The following is a 26,849-nucleotide window of genomic DNA, read 5'->3' as shown; positions in this document are numbered from 1 at the left end:
GTAGTAACCCATGGTTTTTTGGCGTGTTGACTACCATTTGTATAACCACAGATTTACTACAAATACCATGGTTAAACTATGGTTAATTTAGCATAACCATGGTTAATTTATGGTTACCATGGTTTAACTATAGTAACCATGGTTTTTTTGTTTTTTTTGTAGTAAAACCATGGTTAATTTTCGTAAGGGATGGAGCACTTTTTAAATCCAATGCAGCTTCATATATATTAAACAGGGTGATTATACTTTTGGAAATTTCACTATTTAATTTAATTTTGTATTTGTATGGTCAGTTTCCAGTGGTTGACATTAATGAAGTAGTTTTACTTCGTTACAGTATTTAAGTAAATTTCTCAAGTATCTGTACTTTACTGGAGTAGTTTTATTTTGAGTAACTTTTACTTTTACTTGACTACATTGCATATGATTGTACTTTTTACTCAACTACATTTCATAAAACTTATCGTTACTCCTTATATCACATACTCCGAAACGGTTTCTGATTCATGAACTGATTCTTTTCAATGAACCCGTTAAATTGTTTCGCAAATCACACCAAACGATTCATTCAGGAATAGAAATTATCCGATTGCAGCTGTTCACGAGTCGACAACTCACTGATTCAAATGATCCATTTAGTGCGAGTCTCCAGTGAACTGAATTCACAAGTATGAGCCTGGAGATCTTGTGAGCGCGCACATCTGATGCTGTTAAAAGTAAGTTACTAATGTCGAATTTTAGGATTAATTATTGTAAATGAAAATCATATTTAGATCAAAACTGTCAGTTGTTTGGGAACTAAATCTGCTGTAAAGGGTGATCTTTTCAAGCCACTGAAATGTTTGAATGCAGACACATTAACATCAGAGTCTCTATGTTTTAGGTCTAAAAACATTAAAATAACATAGACTAAATATAATAACTCATGCACGGTCATCTTCCCCGCTGTTGTAACGTTAGAAGTTTTAATAAAATGCTATGCATTTAGCCCTATGTGATGTCTGTTTTATATTGTTTGTCACACATAGCCTAAGTTACTATGTGTCTGGATCAACTAGCTGATTAGACAAATGTAGACAAATTCATAACCATGCTGAAAATAAGTCAATGTTAGCTAATGCTAACTCTCTAGCTAACTAACTTGCTGGTGCTAAATTGAGGTAATAATAATAAAAAAAATTCCAAATATTTTTATTCAACCAGCTACATAGATTACATCTGAACGGAAAAGAAAGGATGTGATGTTCAGAACATAACTACAGTAATTATCAAAGTGGTAAGCGATGCCCTCTGGGGGCATTTGGCCAGGAGTGTTTTTACACCACAGTCAACGTTTGAGAAGAGACAAACAAATTACAATTATGAAAATATAATTATATTTTCCTTATTATATTCATTATTTCCCAATTATTAAAATCCCAGTTATTTTGAGCAGTAGGGTTATAAAAAAATAAAATAAACAAATATGCTAATATAAAATTAAATTATAAAAGTAGCCTATATAAAACTGCAAAATAAACATTCATCTGTCTGTACTTTTTACTTAAGTACATAAAAAAATAAAGTACTTTTGTAGTTTCACTCGAGTGAAATTGAAAACTGATTAATATTTTATTATACCGATCTGTACTTTTACTCAAGTACTTGTTTTGTGTACTTCATCCAGGACTGTCAGTTTCAGTGCATGAGCTGGGATGTCCAGTGGTCTTCCTGTGCAAGGAAAAGATTTCACATGTCATGCTTTTAAGAGCCTTTTAAATAGCAATCTGTAAAAGCTGTACTACAATACAAATACATCTTTTTACATAACTACTTCTGAATGTTTGTCTGTGGAGAAACATGCTTTTAACAGGATCAGAGACTGGCCACCTTAAGACACACACACACGCACACAGTCAGAAAATGTAACAAACTTCTGTAGTTACATATTTCAGACATTATTCAGTCATTCATCTATTTGGGCAGTTTGTATGACAGAATACAGTGATAGACTGAAGTCAGACTATATTAATTAAATCAAACATGAATCAAATCTTCTGTCAAATAAAACTGACAATTTAAGCAATTTAATATATCATTTTCATTTGTGTGTCCATGTGCATTTTATTTTAGTTTAATTAATGAGCTTCATTTATGAAGTGGAAGTTATTCCTTTGTAAACCATTCATAGAACATAGTTGACAATCATTCATAGAAGGAATAGTTGTCGCAAACACGAACATTTCCTGGAAATGCATTCACCATCAGCCAATTCCAGATCAGGTTGGGTTTGTTTCTTCATCAGGTTTGGAGAAATGTAGCATTGCATCAGTGTCTCATCAATGGATGCTCTGCAGTGAATGGGTGCCGTCAGAATGAGAGTCTGATAAAAACATCACAATAAAACCACATCACTCCAGTCCATCAGTGAACATCTGGAGAAGACCAAACCTGAAACACATCCAGCATTAAGATGATGAGACACTGATGCAGTGCTACATTTCTACAAACCTGATGAAGAAACAAACTCCTCCTGATCTCAGATGGTCTGAGGGTGAGTACATTTTTAGTACAATTTTATTTTTTAGTGATCTATTCCTTTAAATATTCTTCCATTTTCAATTCAATGCAGAATTTTAAAAGTACTCATTTCATAATGGATTGATGCTGATGGATTATTCTGAGGCCCAGCTAAGATGTATTATTATTATTATTATTATTATTAAATTGTCTTGTAATACTTTCATTTAACATTAACAGCATTGATTTTGAGCAGAAGTATTATTGGCAGAATGAGGGTGTACACCAGTGGGTCAGTATAGTCCATAACTACACTATTCAAGAAGCATCTTTCTTCACTGACAGTCATGCAAAACTAAAACTGCAAATGAAAGCAGCATACAAATCACAAAGCTTGATTCTCCTCCCTTGGGTTGTATTGACCCTGTCTGTGCCATCAGAGCTCATCACAGCCACTAGAGAAGGACTGAGACAGTGCTGTCATTGAGTCACATGACATCAGCTCAAGTGATTGGCTGAAAGGCACTGATCCAGGTTCAGCTGCAGAGCAGACAGATACTGAGTTCCCACACGCCTGGCTCTGGCCCGTGTGTGACGTCCACTTTCCCTCTCCACACACCAGACCTTTAAATGGAGCCTGATCTCCTCACGATTAATAACAGCCACTGACCTCTTCTCAGGTCACTCACACTGGGTGTAAAAGACACTAAATACTCACTAATATTGTGAATTTGACTGCAGTGATGCTATCAGAGAACAAAACTTGAACTCAGTTCTGCTGATTAATGACACTACTGTCGTCTGTAGAGCTGCTTTATATCAAAAGTTAATAATACTATTATGATTTTTTAAACTATTTTTAATATTCCATATAGTTTAAATTGTAAAAAAAAAATATATTTTATTTTTATTATTATTATTATTATATTTTTTTAGCTTTATTTTTTATTTTCATTTTGCATTCAGAGATTTTTTTTTTTTTCCATTTTCCAGATGGTTTGTGCAGCTCTAAATATGCCCAAAGCATTACCTAAACCTGGAGATTTTGCCCTACTCTCCCCTAAGAGGACGATGTTTGTGTTCTGCTCATGTGTGAGATCGATCGCTCGCTACAGTACTCACCTTTCATGCTGTCAGAGGAAGGTAAATACCTTAATTTACGTCCGATTAGGTTGCTGAATTCCAAGAAATCCCACCTGAGAAAACAAACAGAGCAAAGCAGCACATTCTGAGTGCTGTAGAAAGAAGAAAAAGCGCTTAAGAACTGACCGAATGATGTTGATTTAGTCATTTTAAACTGCATAAACGTGCTTTTCTTAAAGGGGTTGTGAATATAAATAGCATGTGTTAGTAGGGCTCCATTTAATCACAGCTGTTCATTTGAATTGAAATGCTGCTCTCTTGACATTCCTTATAATGACTAATTACCATGTTATAATTTCTGAGAAATGAAATGCAATGCTCTCATTATTATGTGCTGTGCTGCATTAATCCTGCAGAAAGGAAGAATAAGGAGGAAAACCGTGCGATACATGCACACACATTTATACGTTATTACTGTCTACACAAAGTGAATCACAGGTACTTTCATTTCCACATTAAAACTAAATTGCACAGTTCTGGATGTGGAAACCGTCCAATGATAGAATACACACTACATATACAAGACCCTCTTCTCACTAAATACACTTGTTTGTCTATTTTTTTTGTATTTTATATATAAAAAAAACACTCCATTTTCATCTGACAAAAAATCAAGCAAACTTGTTTTGATAAAGTCAAAAAAAAAACTGAAACAAGCTTTGTATTGAATAATTTCCCAAACTGGAGCTGATTATTAAGTAGTCCTTTTACAGAACCAATATATAAACTACACAAGAACATAAAAGGGCCATTAAATTGAAGAAACTAAGCAAAAATAAATTTAAAAAAAAAGTGCTTGAAATTTATGCTAAATCAGTGAGATCATTCAGATGACAAGGAAAGACATCGTTATGAAATGTTCAGTTCAGTCTTATTGCTGTGTGTGTGTTCATCACAGACGTGCTTGTGATGTCTGCAAATGAATAATAGTCATGCAAAAATCTTTTAAAATTATCTTTTTTTTGTTTCAGCATATTAAAAGTCTATGTGATATGTCAATTTGGAGTATCTGCTTCATTCATTCCAAATCAAAATTGAACTGTAAACAATATCATTAACATGTTGAGCTGCTGTTTTCTGACTTCTGTCACTCCGTGATTCACTGCAGCACTGAATACTGTGAGCAGCTGTGTGTCTGTGGATGTGACTCAGGAGTGAAGACACACTTGTGTTGTTATTTCACTGGAACAGACAGCGATAGACTGGATCACAAGTCCGAGAGCAGTGTACTGGAGAAAACACCGTCCTTGCTTTCTGACAGCATTAACAATGAGAGATGTGAGCACTGATCGCCACTCATTACAGCACATGAAGGAAACAGAAAAGCCTGCTCAACAGTCAAAGAGCTGTTTAATAAAGTGCACCGTCCCTACAACAAACAATAGCATACTATAGAGTTAAGGTTGGGGACAGCTTTGGGTTATTTGCCTGTAATTCTGCATAATTTACTGTTATCGCTATAGTAATTACATCTGTGTTAGCTAAAACTAAATGTTTCCAGCTGATGAATGCTGAAGAGCCTCACTCCCACAGATTAGACGTACAGTAATTCAACAGCTGGACAGATGAGTGTGATCCTACACTGTTCTCAAAGCCTCGATCCGCTGCATGGATGAGAGGAGGAAACGCGAAGCACTGTGGGAAATTAAATCCAAACATACACAAAGAAGAAGTTTCAACTCATGATGTGAAACTTTTAGTCAAAGCCACACAGACGCAGTGTTGGCTGACGGCACACAAGAGCAGATTTACCCACAAATCACAAGAATGATCGCCGGGCTGTTTGAGTTTTTTGGAGGGCGCTCTTCACCACAGGAAGGAGACGCATGAGGAGGGTGTGATGAGTCACATGACCCAACAGGAGCCAATGAGAGGAAGGGAATTCAGGTTCACTACAGAGTTTAGTGGGTCAAGCCCGGCTGAGGACAGCAGCTCAGTGCCAGCGAGAGAGAGAGATCATCAAATGTGATCGTCTCGTGTGAAACGAGCTGCTCGAGACAGAGAGAGAGAGACCAGCGGCGACAGAGATATGAATGATGAGTGCTGGAGATACGGCGGTACAACACCACACCGACTCGATGATGTATTTTCAGTTCTTCAGTCACAGAAACAGAGCTAGACACAATAAATTAACATGAAACATACTGACATCTTCAACAGGCGGCCCAATAAAAATATTATGAATGCTCAGTGTATTCAACTACGGTTTGGTTAGAAACACATTCACCTTTTCATTTTTTCAGTTCATCTCTGAATAAACAATGATTTAAAATGACTAAAACTTAGCTAAAATAGAACAAATAATTATCTTGCTCCAGATTCTCAAAACAGACACAAAACATCTTATAAAACAAACTGACAGCTAAGAGAAATATTATTTATACTAAGCTTTAAATTACAACTGGCTAGAAATGCATACCTTTTACAAAAGCTTAATCGCAAGAAATGAACATGAAGCATATCTAAAGCTTCTAAGAGAAATACTATGCACACACACTAAGCTATAACTTGGTTCAAATTATTGGAGCATCTCTGGTGTTTTTCTGTGGTGCTCGAGTCCCACAGCACTGCTCACTTCACATGGGTAGAGCTCTCCGTGTATTTGCTGCATTTAGGAATTGGCATGCACTGAAGAAATGGCAAAAAAATGTCACTATGACTTACCAATCAAATCATTTTTACTGTAGAGTGGTAAAAATGAACTACAATTATCGTTTTTGTATTCAAAAAGTTTGCAAAAGAAAAAAGTCACAATAGAGTTTCTATGAATTTACAAAAGAGTAAAAATATGGATAGATTGCATTGGTCAACAGGAGAGAAATATGTCAAATTTGCCATCAGCTGTTGTGTTAACTAGTTTACTGTAATTTAATGCCAAGGCAATAAAACATAACATATTATTGTCTTTTTGAAGGAAGGCACACAAAGATTATTCCAAATAACATTTAATTAATAGTAATCCAAGATGAAATTTAATACAAAACACAGGATAACACAAGCAGCAAGGAGTGAACAGACAATAAAAAGTACTTATAAAAAGCAAGCGAGGTACTAATGACTCAGTTAACAGGACACAGGTGAACTGAATGAACTAATCAAGGGCAATGAGGAAAACTAGTGTTGGTCCCAGTTTGCCTACTTATATTATGCCCTTAAAGTATGTACTTTTTGGTGAAGAAAAAGTACACACGTTTGAGTGTGTAGTAGAAGAGATTTGGACAAACTATAACATCATACAGTTGCATCTTTAATGGACGCTCTGTCACATAATTACACTCATCCTGTCACTGTAAACTGAGCTGTCAATCATCATGTACAGTTAACATCCTCCACATTTCATTTCTTTAACTTCATACTGTATCCAAGAGAAAAGTTGCAGCACCTTGATCTACGAGCCGCGGGTCTTCATACAGAGATATTTTCTGCAAAATTATACATTTAAAAATTAATAACCGGATGAAAGTTAAAATTGCTGTTGCAGATGAAATATAACACAGATAACATTAGACAAATATTTTTTTTACCAGGTTAAATGTTGATTGTTAGTAACTCAAACCCCCTTATCTAAACCTTATCTACTTAAACTTTGGTCGCATACATCCACATGTTTGTAGTTTTTTACTGTGTTTTATTCATGTTTGTAGTTAATACTAATCTCACATACTGTTTAGGATGGATAGTATGAGCCTCGGGATGCAGGGGTGGGCAAGGGACTGAAACAAGGCAGGAGAACAGAAAAACACTGAAAACAAGGTTCAAACTGAGGCACTTATAAATGTACATACCATTTTATATGAAAGTAAAAAAAAATAATACAAAAAATAAAATCAGAAAATGAATTCAATCAGCCAAGATCCTGCTTCCCACTCCATCACAATGGCTGGAAATCTTCTGTTCTCATCACTGCACATGAAGAAGCTCAGTGTGTTGGAGAACGGCCTGAATCAGATGATAGAGTCATGTATGTACTGTATATTGTCTGATAACAAATATAAACACACAGGATCCAGACCTCATGCACACCATCAGACACCTTCCCTCACTGCTCTGTGATGAGGGAGAATTATTCATGCTGTTCTATGAAACCCCGGCGAATCAGACCTTGAATTCAGTTACATGCGGGGTGGGGGTGGACCTAGCTGTATATATACCAAGAAACCTGAATATCAAATGTATCTGTTCATAGAGCAGTAGAGTTATTTCATTTCATTCTCAAACTGAATTCAAATACAAGATTGTGTTTATAAGCAATAGTGGAATATGATAGAAGTACAGCAGGGGTCAGAATTCAGCTGCAGATCTGTGGAGCAACACACACACTCACACAATAACACACTGACACACACACACTGACACACACAAAAGCACTGTCATACACTCACACAATAACACACTGACACACACACACACTGACACACACACACACTCTCACACAATAACACACTGACACACACACACACACTGACACACACAAAAGCACTGTCATACACTCACACAATAACACACTGACACACATACATTCACATAACAACAAACTCACAATAACACACACACATACACTCACACAATAACAGACACACACACACACACACTCTCACACAATAACACACTGACACACACACACACACTGACACACACAAAAGCACTGTCATACACTCACACAATAACACACTGACACACATACATTCACATAACAACAAACTCACAATAACACACACACACACACACACACACACACACACACACACACACACACACACACACACAAAAGCACTGTCATACACTCACACAATAACACACTGACGCACATACATTCACATAACAACAAACTCTCAATAACACACAAACATACACTCACACAATAACACACTGACACACACACACTGACACACACAAAAGCACTGTCATACACTCACACAATAACACACTGACGCACATACATTCACATAACAACAAACTCACAATAACACACACACATACACTCACACAATAACAGACACACACACACACTCTCACACAATAACACACTGACACACACAAAAGCACTGTCATACACTCACACAATAACACACTGACGCACATACATTCACATAACAACAAACTCACAATAACACACACACATACACTCACACAATAACAGACACACACACACACTCTCACACAATAACACAATGACACACACAAAAGCACTGTCATACACTCACACAATAACACTCAAAATAACACACACACTCTCACACAATAAAACACTGACACACACACACTGACACACACAAAAGCACTGTCATACACTCACACAATAACACACTGACGCACATACATTCACATAACAACAAACTCACAATAACACACACACATACACTCACACAATAACAGACACACACACACACTCTCACACAATAACACACTGACACACACAAAAGCACTGTCATACACTCACACAATAACACACTGACGCACATACATTCACATAACAACAAACTCACAATAACAGACACACACACACACTCACACAATAACACTCAAAATAACACACACACTCTCACACAATAACACACTGACACACACAAAAGCACTGTCATACACTCACACAATAACACACTGACGCACATACATTCACATAACAACAAACTCACAATAACACACACACATACACTCACACAATAACAGACACACACACACACACACTCTCACACAATAACACACTGACACACACACACACTGACACACACAAAAGCACTGTCATACACTCACACAATAACACACTGACGCACATACATTCACATAACAACAAACTCACAATAACACACACACACACACACACACACACACAATCACACAATAACACTCAAAATAACACACACACTCTCACACAATAACACACTGACACACACACACTGACACACACAAAAGCACTGTCATACACTCACACAATAACACACTGACGCACATACATTCACATAACAACAAACTCACAATAACAGACACACACACACACTCACACAATAACACTCAAAATAACACACACACTCTCACACAATAACACACTGACACACACAAAAGCACTGTCATACACTCACACAATAACACACTGACGCACATACATTCACATAACAACAAACTCACAATAACACACACACATACACTCACACAATAACAGACACACACACACACACACTCTCACACAATAACACACTGACACACACACACACTGACACACACAAAAGCACTGTCATACACTCACACAATAACACACTGACGCACATACATTCACATAACAACAAACTCACAATAACACACACACATACACTCACACAATAACAGACACACACACACACTCTCACACAATAACACACTGACACACACACACACTGACACACACAAAAGCACTGTCATACACTCACACAATAACACACTGACGCACATACATTCACATAACAACAAACTCACAATAACACACACACATACACTCACACAATAACAGACACACACACACACACTCTCACACAATAACACACTGACACACACACACACTGACACACACAAAAGCACTGTCATACACTCACACAATAACACACTGACACACACACACACTGACACACACAAAAGCACTGTCATACACTCACACAATAACACACTGACGCACATACATTCACATAACAACAAACTCACAATAACACACACACACACACACACACACACAATCACACAATAACACTCAAAATAACACACACACTCTCACACAATAACACACTGACACACACACACTGACACACACAAAAGCACTGTCATACACTCACACAATAACACACTGACGCACATACATTCACATAACAACAAACTCACAATAACAGACACACACACACACTCACACAATAACACTCAAAATAACACACACACTCTCACACAATAACACACTGACACACACAAAAGCACTGTCATACACTCACACAATAACACACTGACGCACATACATTCACATAACAACAAACTCACAATAACACACACACATACACTCACACAATAACAGACACACACACACACACACTCTCACACAATAACACACTGACACACACACACACTGACACACACAAAAGCACTGTCATACACTCACACAATAACACACTGACGCACATACATTCACATAACAACAAACTCACAATAACACACACACATACACTCACACAATAACAGACACACACACACACTCTCACACAATAACACACTGACACACACACACACTGACACACACAAAAGCACTGTCATACACTCACACAATAACACACTGACGCACATACATTCACATAACAACAAACTCACAATAACACACACACATACACTCACACAATAACAGACACACACACACACACTCTCACACAATAACACACTGACACACACACACACTGACACACACAAAAGCACTGTCATACACTCACACAATAACACACTGACACACATACATTCACATAACAACAAACTCACAATAACACACACACATACACTCACACAATAACAGACACACACACACACACTCTCACACAATAACACACTGGCACACACACACACTGACACACACAAAAGCACTGTCATACACTCACACAATAACACACTGACGCACATACATTCACATAACAACAAACTCACAATAACACACACACATACACTCACACAATAACAGACACACACACACACTCTCACACAATAACACACTGACACACACACACACACTGACACACACAAAAGCACTGTCATACACTCACACAATAACACACTGACGCACATACATTCACATAACAACAAACTCACAATAACACACACACATACACTCACACAATAACAGACACACACACACACTCACACTCACACAATAACACTCTAAATAACACACACACTCTCACACAATAACACACTGACACACACAAAAGCACTGTCATACACTCACACAATAACACACTGACGCACATACATTCACATAACAACAAACTCACAATAACACACACACACACTCACACAATAACACTCAAAATAACACACACACTCTCACACAATAACACACTGACACACACACACTGACACACACAAAAGCACTGACGCACATACATTCACATAACAACAAACTCACAATAACACACACACACACTCACACAATAACACTCAAAATAACACACACACACACACTGACACACACAAAAGCACTGTCATACACTCACACAATAACACACTGACGCACATACATTCACATAACAACAAACTCACAATAACACACACACATACACTCACACAATAACAGACACACACACACACTCACACTCACACAATAACACTCAAAATAACACACACACTCTCACACAATAACACACTGACACACACAAAAGCACTGTCATACACTCACACAATAACACACTGACGCACATACATTCACATAACAACAAACTCACAATAACACACACACACACACTCACACAATAACAGACACACACACACACACTCACACTCACACAATAACACACTGACACACACACACTGACACACACAAAAGCACTGTCATACACACACAATAACACACTGACACACATACATTCACATAACAACAAACTCACAATAACACACACACATACACTCACACAATAACAGACACACATACACTCTCACACAATAACACACTGACACACACACACACTGACACACAAAAAAGCACTGTCATACACTCACACAATAACACACTGACGCACATACATTCACATAACAACAAACTCACAATAACAGACACACACACACACTCACACAATAACACTCAAAATAACACACACACTCTCACACAATAACACACTGACACACACACACTGACACACACAAAAGCACTGTCATACACTCACACAATAACACACTGACGCACATACATTCACATAACAACAAACTCACAATAACACACACACATACACTCACACAATAACAGACACACACACACACTCTCACACAATAACACACTGACACACACAAAAGCACTGTCATACACTCACACAATAACACACTGACGCACATACATTCACATAACAACAAACTCACAATAACACACACACATACACTCACACAATAACAGACACACACACACACTCTCACACAATAACACACTGACACACACACACACACACACTGACACACACAAAAGCACTGTCATACACTCACACAATAACACGCACACACACACATACACTCACACAATAACACACTGACGCACATACATTCACATAACAACAAACTCACAATAACACACACACACACACTTACACAATAACAGACTCACAATAACACAAACACGCACATACACAAACACACACGCACACCCACTAACACACACACACTAACACACACACACACACACTATAATATCAACAGTTTTCAGGGTGATAATATTACTTTTCAATTCTTTGTGAAATTTAGTAACAATTTCAAAGTAAAAGATTTTCAAAGTAGAAGTGTGTGTTCAGTGCAGAGTGTGTTTACCTTGTGTCTAACTACAGCACTAGACGAAACACAGCACCTTTTACAGCACACTCCATGAGCTGTTGAGTAAGGGTTTCAGTAATAGAAATATTATTTAATACGTGACCCAGTAAGCACAATATCCTCTCTAATCTCACACACCGAGACCCATAAACCCCCTCCGGTCCAAGAAACGTCCCACACACCATGCATTTATGAAAGTAATCTTTCTGTTTGGTGGCTGCTTTTGGACGGGAGTGATCTCGGGAGATTCTTATGAGGAAGGACATGTTTGGTTCTTGTGGCTGCATTAGTGTATGGTTCATGAGAAAGCAGCTCCGCGGGCCACGAGGAGATGAACACACCTCACAGACCCGCAAATGTCAGAGTGGCTTCCTGCTGAGCAGCCCATCAATGCTGACCCGTGACCCTGCCAGCATGCAGCAGCGCTCGCGCTCGGCTGTTCTGAGGTCACACTCACACAATTAGCATGAGGATGAGCAGCAGAGCAGGAGCGGGAACTAGAACGAGAGTGGGAGGAACAGGAAGAAACTGAGTAAGATGCTATTTATAGATGAAGCACAAACACACGCTTAAACAAGAGAAAAGCTTTAGAAGACACATCCAAACTCTTGACAGTAGCTTTAATGTGACAGTCTACCTATGAATACAGCAATAACAACACTTTCTGCTAAAATTGCCTTAAGGCGGGCGTACACGGTGCGATTTTTGCTGTCGTACGAGTTCGCATGCGATTTTTTTCAATCGTGTGTTAATCGCGTATGCTCGTATGGTCGCGGCTCGTATCATTTGCGATGAATTACGAGCCGAGCAGAGTGGCTTACGAGCACTTCCCGACCTCCCGATCATTTTTAAACAGGTCTAAAAAGTTCGTGAGCTATCGGTTTGAATTCGTGACATGTGTGCGGTTGAACGAGCCGATTTGTTGATTTATCTGAAGTTGACCAATCACGAACTAGGAAAACCACAGAAGAAGAAACACGAACAGGGCAGCGCCATGGCGAATGTGGACTATTGACCAGGAGGATAAACTCGCTGAAGTCTGACAGGAACAGCGAGCGCTGTATGATGTTTCTAACAACGTGTACCATGCTTTTTAGTTCCCTCTCTCTCTCTCGCTCTCTCTCTCACACACGCATTATGTAGTTTACATGGACTCTCCATAGACGTAACGGTATTCTATACTGTATATCCCCATACACCTCTATCCATTACGGAAAATGCATGTTTAAAATTTCTATTAAACACCGTATAGTATTTTTTTTTAAAGCCATTTGGTTTACGAGGGCACAGGAATTGTCCTCACAAACCATGTTTACATTGTAATACCTATTTCAGATATTTATAAACCTACAAGAACACACACACACACAGGGTGACCAAACGTCCCGGTTTCCTATTGCTGAAAAATAACATGTACGTGTAGGAAACAGTCACGCCTTGTATCAATATTGTATATGCAGTTATGGGAGAGGGAGAGCAGTTATATTAGGCGCGTTCGACTTGAAGCAGCGCTGCACAGAATGACATCACCTGTATGGCATCAAAGTACCGCGAGAGCGATTCGAATGCATTGGATATGTGTGCTTTCTTAGCGCTCTCGCGGTACTTTAATGTCATACCTTCTGTGCGTGCAGCGGTGTTTCAAGTCGAACGTGTCTATCAACTTCGTGCGATTGCTTCTGGAATTCGCAGGTTGTAAAATCGTGTCGTATATCATCTCGTCCGTACGATTTTCAGATAAACTCACTCACATATAAACTATGTTCCTGCGGCTATGATTATATATTTACAGTACATTTATTCATTTGGCAGATGCTTTTATCTGAATGTTTAGTAGTTTTATTGCAAAAGGGGAAAATACAAACTTAATTTATCATAAAGGAACCAACATTAGTAGTGCCGCAAACCAGAAAAGTCCACAACTAGAGAAGTGAAATTGCAGAACAGAAGTGCATGTGTATTTCTGTGAGTCTATCTATATCTATCTATCTATATCTATATATATATAAAGACAGACAGACAGACAGACAGAGAGAGAGAGAGAGAGAGAGAGAGAGAGAGAGAGAGAGAGAGAGAGAGAGATAGATAGATAGATAGATAGATAGATAGATGAAATAATATGTTAATTTGAAGTAATTGCCACTGCGTCTCTAGAACAGATACAAATGGAGTGTTGAAATATTAAGATCATCTTCCAAGTATCTGTATCACTGTGCGTCATCAGCCTGTAGGCCTGTGAGCGCTGACCACTTCCAGTATGTTATGAAATCAGTCTGGTCCTCTGGGAGACCCTGCAGGACACGAGGCCGAACTCGACCTGGCACCCAGCGGAGTCATGTGGCGTGGAGTGATGAGCCTAAACGCACACTTTCTGCACGGATGCATACGCTGCCGCAGCTTTCTGTGAATTACATCAGCCAGGCAGTGTTGGCTACATTTACTATTAAGGCTACTTGTAGCTGGTGTTTTTTGTAACAAACATGCAGGAAGCTTTTAGGCAAGATATGAATGAGAAACGAGGCTGTATTGATCCTTGGAGCCTTGGTTTTGACATTTAGATAAGTTAATTGGTGTTGAGACCAAAATGTTGAATGTCTTCTATCCTAAATCAAATACACAAAGTAATTTCAGGTATACTATCCAAACTAATGCTATGGGATTTTCTGACTAAGATAAAGATAAAGCACAACAAGGCACACAAACCAGACTTGAACACAGGAGTCCTCTTGTGCTCTTCAGACGGAGTTTCTCCCTCCACCTGTTTCTGGGCCATTGGTCCTAATGACCCGAGCCTTTGAAGACTTTCCTTTGTGATGCTGTTAATGAAAGCCAAGGCACAAAGGCACAAACACAGCACCGCTGAACCACCATCGACACGGGTGCACAGTGTGTCTAAACTCATCAGTGCAAACATATGTCAGTGAGTAATGACTGGGTCAGAATGACGATAAATCACCTGCAGTCAGTAAAGACAACACCGAAGCTTGTCTCGTATTCTCACAAATGCACCAACAGTCTGGAAATATTCTTGGTAGCTGAACCCACTGCTTCCTGTTTGAAAGTGTTTGTTTTGAAAGTGTGTCACATTTCTTGAAGCTGTGACGGGCGACTGATAAGTGTTTTCCAATGCGTGTGTGGTGCTTCTAAAATAAGGACTGGCTTTGTGTGTTTGCTTGTGTTTTAATTCAATGTCAATTTGTGTTCCAGTTACACTCATAAGACATTTTCCAGGTTAAACATTACTTACACTCAAAAAACAAACAAAACTATTGTATTTTGTATGTTTACACTGTAATAGATATGTTCTAAACTCAAGTATAAATAATATTCTTTACATGAATTCCCAAATAATGACTTAACAAAGTAAATAAAATGCATGCATATCTAGCTTGTAAACTAATGTTCGGTTATTATTTTTAATAATCGGATCATCAGTCATCAAAGCTCAGCAAACACTGCAGACACTGAAATGTGTCTTTATTTTGATCGAACTTACTTTACACTAAAAAACACTCAAGTATATATATTTTCAGGTCATTTCAAGTTTGAATGTGATGTGACAAAGTAATGCTATCAAGTGTCTGAGTTGTTGTTTACTTGAATTAGTCTTGCTGCATCATCGATCCTGTTTTGCTGGTGAACATTATGCATTGTGTGGGTAAACCAACAAAACCCACTTCAAACCAACCATAAGAGCAGCAGCCCACCTGGACCGGCATGAAGAGTCTGGTCTGTACAGGTTCTCACACACCAGTGCTCTCCTTTCACAAAATATTTCAAAATGCATCCTCTGGAAGAGAGCCATATGTCTCACTTCAGCAGCAGATCTCTACCGCAGCAGGCCCAGTAAACATCGTCATGCTGAACGTGTCGCCTGCATCCCACTGCAGGTGTGCGACTGAGCGCTGCAAACATCCGGCTGGAGGAGACCCTCGTGCCACACTGTTAGCCGTGCTTCTTCCTCAGGAAGACACTTGATTATCTGCGTCTGAGATCACATCAGCTGCTGATCTGAAGTCAGCTCCACGCTCTTTCAGATGCTTGTGGTGGGTCTGCAGAGGCTGGTCCTGGATCAGTGCTAGAACGCCTGCCTCAGAGCGTGGGATGTGAGCAAACTGCCAGCAGATCACAAAAACACAAGCGTGAAGTGCTTCTGCTTCTCTTGATCAGTCAACAAGAGCTGAGAAAACACCCTGAACCCCTCATGCCAGACGACTCCTCTCTGAAAACACAAACATTCACATTTAAATAGAAGAAAGATGACAGTATAGATTGCTGATATGATAGCTAGATAGATAGCTGATAGATTGCCATGTGATGTCACATAGTAAATAACACATGCATAACAATACCTGCAAGTTATTTAACATTATTTCTGATTAAGTAACAATAACATTTGTGTGTGTATTATAAGTAATAATAACATTTTTAACATGTTTGTGTGTGTGTGTTTGTGTCTATGAGTCTGTGTGAATGTATGTGTTTGTTTTGCACTCTTTATGTTTTTGAATGTAACCTCTTCCTTGCTGTCCACTTTTTTTGATTAAATTGTAGTTTAATTATTGATTTTATTTGACATAGTTGCTGTTACAGGCACACCAGTTCATAGGTGTGTGTGTGTGTGTGTGTGTGTGTGTGTGTGTGTGTGTGTGTGTGTGTGTGTGTGTGTGTGTGTGTGTGTGTGTGTGTGTGAGTGAGTGAGTGAGTGAGTGAGTGAGTGAGTGAGTGAGTGTGTGTGTGTGTGTGTGTGTGTGTGTGTGTGTGTGTGTGTGTGTGTGTGTGAGTGAGTGAGTGAGTGTGTGTGTGTGTGTGAGAGAGTGTGTGTGAGTGAGTGAGTGTGTGTGTGTGTGTGTGTGTGTGTGTTTTAGAGTTTCACCCCTTCCTTGCTGTCCACTTTTTTTGATTAAATTGTAGTTTAATTATTGATTTTATTTGACATAGTTGCTGTTACAGGCACACCAGTTCATAGGTGTGTGTGTGTGTGTGTGTGTGTGTGTGTGTGTGTGTGTGTGTGAGTGAGTGAGTGAGTGAGTGAGTGTGTGTGTGTGTGTGTGTGTGTGTGTGTGTGTGTGTGTGTGTGTGTGTGTGTGAGTGAGTGAGTGAGTGTGTGTGTGTGTGTGAGAGAGTGTGTGTGAGTGAGTGAGTGAGTGTGTGTGTGTGTGTGTGTGTGTGTGTGTGTGTGTTTTAGAGTTTCACCCCTTCCTTGCTGTGCAGTTTTTTTTTTTTTTTCAAAAGTGACTGAAGAACGCAAAAGGGACACACACACACACACACACACACACACACACACACACACACACAATAAGGTTGTAAATGGCTGTTTACCTTCAAGTTGTTCCAAACCTCTATGAGTTTCTTTCTTCTGTTAAACCACAGCATGAGAGAAAAATACTATAAGAGTCAATGGGGACAGAAACTTTTTGGTTACCCACACGCTTCAAAATATTTAGTGTTCAACAGAAGACGGAAACTCATACAGTTTTGGAAAAACATGAGTGTGAGTAAATGATAACAGAATTTTCATTTTTGGAACTTTTTGAACTCTTACTTTTAATGGCAAAAAAAAGTGATAAAGCCAAATGAGCAGACACAAATGCAGAGAGTATGCTGATTCTGACAGCATGTCAAAGGTCAAAAGGGTTCTTTTACACAATCCATTCACAACATGCTGAAAAACCTTTGTGTCCATGAACAACAGTGAGTCAGTATCCACTGAATATCATGAAGTTCTGTATGCTAATTCATCAGAGACAGTAAACTGGATTTAAATGAGCTTGAACACAGAAAGAATAAATTACACACATGCAACTGTTTTACAAGCCCAACAAACAACAGCTCATTGTGACGCTCTATCAGCTTCAGCATCTCATTGTGTTGATGAACACACACAGATGGACAAACACACCCGGATCTGTTCATAACGGAGAGCAGCACCACCCGCTGATTTAGGTGGAGCGTCTCCATGCTGTTCCACTTCCTGTCCTGGCACAGCTCGGATGTGGGACATGGGTTCACACACACACACACACACACACGCTGTCAACGCTCGGCACGCCACCTGATGCACACCTCCTCCCGACCTTCACACACACCCCTGAGTCTTCGAGAAACCCAGTGACCTGACAGACTGGGCCTGCTGGCTACACACACACACACACACACACACACACGGTATCTATCTCCCTCCGGCAGACTCTTGTTGACAAGCACTTCCCAAGCATAAGTAAAACAGCCAGATAATGAGAACAGGCTGAACAAACACACACACACACTCACATGAGGGGAACTCCAGCTCATAAAGTGCTGCACACAGACCTCACTCCACTCTTATAAGAAGAGGAATCTCATTATTCTGCAGCCAATCTGCAGCAGCCTGAAGAAGTGAACGAGGTCTGACAGAGATGGGAACTTGGAGCAGAACATAGCTCACGATGATGTCATATTATTCGAGATTCAGGTTTCACAAAGAACAAGCTGGACAGCGAGGCATGGTCGGTCAGCAGTGCATCAGCTTCCTCCACCGTGATCTACAGACAGCAGTGAATGTATATGCACACTGTGTTTCTGTCTCATGTTTTGAGAATGAGAGCTGACAGTTAGGAATGAGACTGATTATGATCTCAACCATCTCTGAAGTGCAATCATTGGGTTCAGTCTTACTCTGGACAGACCAAAGTAGCCCTGAACTTAAAGGCACAATATGTAAGATTTTTTTATTAAAATATCCAAAAACCACTAGAACAGTGTTATATGTTTTGCTGACTTATGTACTTACATTATCCTAAATGTTTTGTAATTGTTAAGCAATTTTTACTTGTGACACGGACTGTGTCCATGGTGTGTCATTGTGTCGCCTGCCAATGATGTCATAACACCACGATTTCCACGATTTTTGGCCCCACATACTCATGACTGGAAGAAGCGGAAGCGGTCAACTGTGGTGAAATAAAAGCTCTGCTGCTTTTGAGCCAAGTGTCACACTCGTTCAGCGTCCTCATTTCACATTGACGGCTTTCTGCCTCACACTGCTTCATTCTACTAAATTAATAAATCATTAGCTCAACCATGAACCTGACTTCTGCCTGAGTCCAGTTGGATTGCATTGGCAGTGGGGATGTAGACCACAACTCCCATGATTCCACACTCACTCACGACATCATCAAACTACACTACCTGGTCTTTGTTTGTTTTGAATACATGCCCTACAGTGGCGAAAATTACATATTGTGCCTTTAAGAAGTAAACTGCCAAGTTCATTTTATTACATGGACTAATGGTAAGAGAGTCTGACATGTAACCAAAAGTGTGTGGGTTCGAGTCTCAGTACCAGCAGGGATTGTAGGTGGAGGGAGTGCATAACCAGTGCTCTCTTCCACCTCAAAACCACGACTGAGGAGAGACCCTTGAACAAGAACCAAACCCCCAACTGCTCCCCAGATGCTGCGGTATGTGTGTGTGTGTGTGTGTGTGTGTGTGTGTGTGTCTGTGTTTACTTGGATGGGTGAAATGCAGAGCACAAATTCAGAGTATTGAACACCATACTTGGCTTCACATCACTTCATTCACCAATTTTAATCAAGTTTAAATATATTTTTTTTTTCGATGTACTAGTAGTGTACTTGAACGTACTTTTTCAGTACTTTACTATTTCTATGCTTCATGGTACTAAACTGACCCACTTTTTAGAATAAAAATATAAATGCTTTTAATTGCACTTTAAATGCACCAGTAGTAAATTCTGAGAACGCACTGAAATTTATTTATTTATTTATTTAACAACTGTGCAGTAACATTGACTTTAAAGACTTACTTTTCATTCATGAAGATGTGCAAAAGAAATTGTTTCCTGGTGGAAAACAAAGACTTTAAGATGAAAATGACAATGAAATTACCATTATAACCAGTAGGTGGCAGCAGAGGATCAGTCATTAGCTCAGTTGCCATTTCCCGTGCGTGTTTGTTTTCATCTTACTTTTGGATTTGTTGTAAAATGACTACTGTAACGAATTTTAGTATTTTACGGTATTTAAGTATGACGTATAGTAGATGCAGGAAGTCCCGTCTCATTCATTGATAAGAACTGACTCAGCTGTTTTTTTTTATCAGGCATCATCACTGAGACTTGATTCTAAATAGTACTGGAAACTACTAAAAAGACCTGAAATATTGCTGAAGCACTGACAGGGAAATGTAATATTGTACGCATGGCACAAGGCAGGGCAACGCTATGAAAACACAATCTATTTGTCATGTTAAAACTAGAACTATACCTAAACCACATAAGAGAGACCAGAGATCTGAAGAGACGAGACTATAACCAGGAGTGGAGATGTGAACACAAACTCTGAGCCCACAAAACATTAGTCAAGCTGAACAATCATGTGAAGAGGAAGAAAACAAGGACTCTTACTGAGCAAATCATCCTGTTCCTCTCATCACCACTGCAGAAGATCTGATCTGAAAGAAAAAAATATTGAGACACATTAGAAATGCCATAATGTCTGAGAAATGACAACACTACCAACTGCTAGACTACAGAAGGAAACATGCAAATGAGGAGACTAGCAGCTTTAGGAGCAAGTGCTTTTATTCTGTTCAGTGTTTGTCATTCATCTGTCTGCTGTGAGATGTCATGATAAAACAGATCTGCAAAATGTTATAGTTCAACTTAAAGCAAATCATCTGAAACAGCAAAACTGACATTTAGAACTTTGGAAGCAGCTCGGACCTCTTCAGAAGACTTGGATTGAACTACTGAATTCATACCGATTACATTAACAATGTCTTTCTGAAGTTGCATGCATGCATGAAATGGTTGAACAAAAATTATCAATCAATCAATCAATCACATTTATTTATATAGCACATTTAAAAACAACACACGTTGGCCAAAGTGCTTTACATACGGCCCACTACATATAGTCTAAGATTATAAAACAAAGTATAAAACAATATCTTACAAATTAATTACAATCAAATGCAAGAGAGAAGAGATGAGTCTTTAAATGAAATTTAAATACATCCAGGGTGGCACAAGATCTAACATGGAGGGGTAAACTGTTCCATAAACGAGGAGCTGCAACAGAAAAGGCCCTGTCTCCTTTTGATTTAAGTCGAGACTTGGGAATGGTTAGCTGAAACCTTTGTACAGATCTTAAAGGCCTAGAGGATGTATGTATCTGAAGGAGTTCACTAATGTACCTTGGTGCCATCCCATTTAAGCCCTTAAAAACAAATAATAACATCTTATAATTAATCCTAAATTTGACTGGAAGCCAATGAAGGGATGCTAGTACAGGTGTTATACTTTCATATTTCCTAGTCCCGGTTAATAGTCTGGCAGCAGCATTTTGAACCAACTGCAGACGTGAAATTGATGCATGAGAAATACCATAGTACAATGAATTACAATAATCCAATCTGGACGTAATGAAAGCATGCATAACAACTTCCAAATCATTAAAAGACAAAAAACATTTCAATTTTGCTATATTCCTTAATTGGAAGAAGCCACCTCTAACCACTGAATTTATATGCTTATCAAACTTTAACTCAGCATCAAAAAAGAACACCAAGACTCCTAGCTTGATTATGTACCTTCGATTTAAAAGGGCCTAACTGACTAATTAAATGTTTGGAAGAACTCGGAGGGCCAAACACTATCACTTCAGTCTTCGATTTATTCAAGTGGAGAAAATTAACTGACATCCACTCCTTAATGTCATTAAAACAGTCAAATAGAGACTGCAAAGCTGAATTATCCCCCATTTTTATAGGTAGATAAAGCTGAGTATCATCGGCATAAAGATGATAATATACATTATGTTTCTTACAAATCTTAGCCAACGGAAGCATGTAAATAGAAAACAAGACTGGACCCAATATCGATCCTTGTGGAACCCCACACTTCAATAGAGCAGAATGAGATGAAAAATGTCTTAATTCCACAGAATAAGTTCTCCCGGATAGATATGAGTTGAACCAATTTAAAGCTTTTCCTTGAATCCCTGCCCATTATGAGCTAATATTAAAAATATCTTCATTTTGAATGTGAATAAAAGACACAGGTAAACGATGACAGAACGATGACAAAACAATTGTTTTAAGTTCCTGATTGGTCGAATGCCTTGTGTTCCTCAAATAAATCAGTACACTAGCCAGACAGCATGTACACTAGCCAGACAACAAGTACACTAGCCAGACAGCATGTACACTAGCCAGACAACAAGTACACTAGCCAGACAACAAGTACACTAGCCAGACAACAAGTACACTAGCCAGACAACAAGTACACTAGCCAGACAACAAGTACACTAGCCAGACAGCAAGTACACTAGCAAGGGTGATTCAAAGCAGCGTTTTGGGAAGCCCATTTTATTCAGATTCCCATGAGTCTCTGCTGATGGGAAACGGAGCAATAAACCAAATCCCATCAGAACACACCAACCTCAGAGAGACTCCCATCTGTCTCAAAGCCTTAGCATTAGCCTGGAACCCGCTAAGAGTGCTAATAAAACAAAGATCTGCTCTTGGGCTGTGCTGTGGCTGCTGTGTTTCTGAATTGGAGGGTGTGTTTCGCTCTAACTCTCAACAGCAGTGGAACCAGTTCAAATTGGCGGTGAAAAAGTTTTGACGCAGAAAAAACTGAAACCAGCTGTAGGGTAATTAAGCTAAATGGAAGATTGCAAATGACTGCAGACAATATTTCAACTTGTGCTTTGAAAACTCCCTCTTCAGCAACAGCGGTAAACAATAGGCCATCAAAGGCTTTGGACGTTTTCTGGTGCGTCAGTCACTGCAGTCTGAGAGAGAGAGGAATGAATGTGTTAGGATGATGATTAGCATTACTGAACAAACCTTATAGCTTTACGCTGATTAATCACAGGAATAAACAGTACTTTACAGTGTAAATGTCACCAATGTATAATGGTCATTTCAGGCAGCCATTATTTGGACTTTGGACAATGCACTTGTCTAGAAGGGCCCTGTAAAATTGTATCGTATATATAATATATTTAATATTATATAGTACTTTTTTTAATGAGGTCTCTTCTGCTCACTAGAAGAGTAAGATACGGTAAAAACTGTGAAATATTATTACGATTTAAAACAGCTGTTCTTTGTGTGAATCTGTTAAACTGTAATTTATGTATGTGATGTGCAGCTGATCATTTTTAGGGCCATATGAAATGTTTAATTTTATCCAAATATCCATTTTTATGTTCTTCCAAATTATCTGTTTTTCTCCCGTTTTGATTATTATGGACTCTGTTTTAATAGTTATATAGAATGTAACTAATTATAATTAATTGAAATCACAGAACAATTAAACAACATTTTATTAAAAGTAAAAATATATATATAATAATAATAAATAAAAAAATGTAGGGCCTTATGAAATCTGTTTTATGTTGTACAATTTATTTTTATTTTATTTTATTTTTTTAATTCTGGTGTCTGTTTTATTGGTTTAATTAAATTTAATGACCAAAAAACATGTCTAATGAATTGCAATTTTACAATAAAAAAATATACAATATAGGGCATTTTATTTATTTTACTTATATATTTAATTATTTATTTTTTCAGAAAACAGTGGTAATCAAATCAAGGCATAAAACAATAACAATTTAATCTTCTAAAAAGTAATCAAACAAAAATATAACAATAAAATGTTTTGTTGTTTTGTTTAGTTTTTTCACACAGACACATGCACGTTTTCTGCATCCTAGAAACCATATGTCTAACACTAGTCAGCGCTCACAAATGCTCAGTGAAGATGCTAAAGTGCTGTCGAGTTCCAGCAGCTCGATCCTGACCAGCTTCAGCCATGACTCCTGACTCAGCTGTTCTACAGAGTCAAACACTGTTTCCAATAGCAGAGACAAAGACTGTTTGTTCTAGGTTTATTTAGTTTCTAGTTTGCAGTCGTGCCGATATACATCATCATCCTAACACATTCATTCCTCTCTCTCTCAGACTGCAGTGACTGACGCACCAGAGCAGAGACTCACCGATTACTCTTGAGAAACTAAAGGAAATGTGATAGCGAGCATGTTTTCAAGGTGAGCGCTGTGACTGTTAGATGTGAAACCAGAGTTGACTGTCAGAGACACAGAGGATCAGTCACCTTTAATAATGAACATTCATACAACAGTAATAATGAACAGCGAAAGGAAAGGGTCACAGACTCTCACAGCGACTGAGCGCATTCGCTGCATTGGCAGGAAATCTGAGGCATGCTGGAATGCAGGAAGTTCATTACAGCACATCCTGTCATGAGCAGCGAGCCAGTGCCATGATGCAGGAGTGATTCTAGCCTTTCCTTGAGCACAGGCTGCCATCATAAACACTCTCTCCATATTTTGATGTTCATTTTTTGACACAGTTTCAAATAAAAATGGAAATGATTGTTTTTTACTGCAGGTAAAGAAAATTCATTTCCATTTTTATTTGAAACTGTGTCAAAAAATGAACATCAAAATATTTGGATTTGTCCACAAGCTGAGTGTATATTAAAGTGCTGCTTTCAGTAGAAGACAGGCAAATATTTTGATTTATACAATGGATTGCAGGTAAATATCACCTCATCTAGTGCTATTTTTGTTTCGGTCTTGTAAATTATCCCATTACAGTGTAAGAAACTGCTGCAAACAATTCAGTGCATGTGTGAACTGTCCGAATGAATCAAAGCTTTGGAGCTTTTTGCAATCCTGTTTGAAGGATTAGATCAAAAGTGTGATTCATGGCAATGTTTCTGATTCTAAACAGCTGATGGAAAACACAACACAACACGACTAAAGATGAATCGGAGACATGTCATAGGCTAATACAGCTAGATACTGGGACCTGAGTTTAAACTTATTATCAAGAAGTCTGGGATATTTTTAAAGTATTGCAATGAGACAGTCTTAAAGCTGTCTGAGTCTCTTTACATGCCAGTCCATTAGAAAGATATTTCTTTACTAAAATATGAATCCATAATTCATAATAACGCTTCCTCCTGTTGTCTCTCACATCAGAATCCAGACACATATCTGTTTAGAGCTGTTTAAACGCTGCTTGATCTGTGCAGATTTCTCTCCTGATTCAGACCAGAACACTTTTTCACCGGAGGAAGTGTTATTATGGATTATAGACTCTATGTGTTTGAGTTAAAATCATCTTAATGCTGGATGTGTTTCATCTTTTGTCTTCTCCAGATGTTCACTGATGGACTGGAGTGCTGTGGATTATTGTGATGTTTTTATCAGACTCTCATTCTGACGGCACCCATTCACTGCAGAGCATCCATTGATGAGACACTGATGCAGTGCTACACTTCTACAAACCTGATGAAGAAACAAACTCTTCTTTGTTGACCTGAGAGTAAGGACATTTTCATTCTTGGGTCAACTATTCCTTTTAGATCAATGGTAAGAAAATAAATCTTAAAATATTCTTAAGAAATGTTTGTGGGAATACAAAATATTCTTAATTTTTTCTTAAGTACCAAAATAAGAATTTTATTTCTAAGAATGTTTAATGAATCCAGGCATAATTAAGAAGGCAATAACTCGGTAAAGTTTAAGCAAGTTTGACACTCCTGATTCAGTGTTCATCAGAACCGCTGTGGTCACACAGTCATTCTGGAGCACTGACAGATCCAGCGTCCCAGTGGTTTGCAAGTTGTCTGTTCAAATACTTTTCAAGAAAAGAGA

The 26,849-nt window shown here is 38.5% G+C and overlaps 1 long non-coding RNA gene across 1 annotated transcript in view; it reads right to left on the bottom strand.

Annotated features, from left to right (window-relative positions):
• Positions 1 to 16,334: 16,334 nt before the first annotated feature.
• Positions 16,335 to 26,849, bottom strand: part of LOC132103538 (uncharacterized) — a 67,470-nt gene continuing 56,955 nt past the window's right edge. The window contains exons 3-4 of the long non-coding RNA XR_009423391.1: positions 21,560 to 21,606; positions 16,335 to 17,371 (exon numbers count right to left, since the gene is read on the bottom strand). This is a non-coding gene — a long non-coding RNA (uncharacterized LOC132103538). The remainder of the gene's footprint in view (positions 17,372 to 21,559; positions 21,607 to 26,849) is intronic.

Source organism: Carassius carassius, chromosome 24 (assembly GCF_963082965.1).
Source record: "Carassius carassius chromosome 24, fCarCar2.1, whole genome shotgun sequence".
Taxonomy (NCBI): Eukaryota; Metazoa; Chordata; class Actinopteri; order Cypriniformes; family Cyprinidae; genus Carassius; species Carassius carassius.
This window is presented reverse-complemented; position numbering and strand designations above follow the sequence as displayed.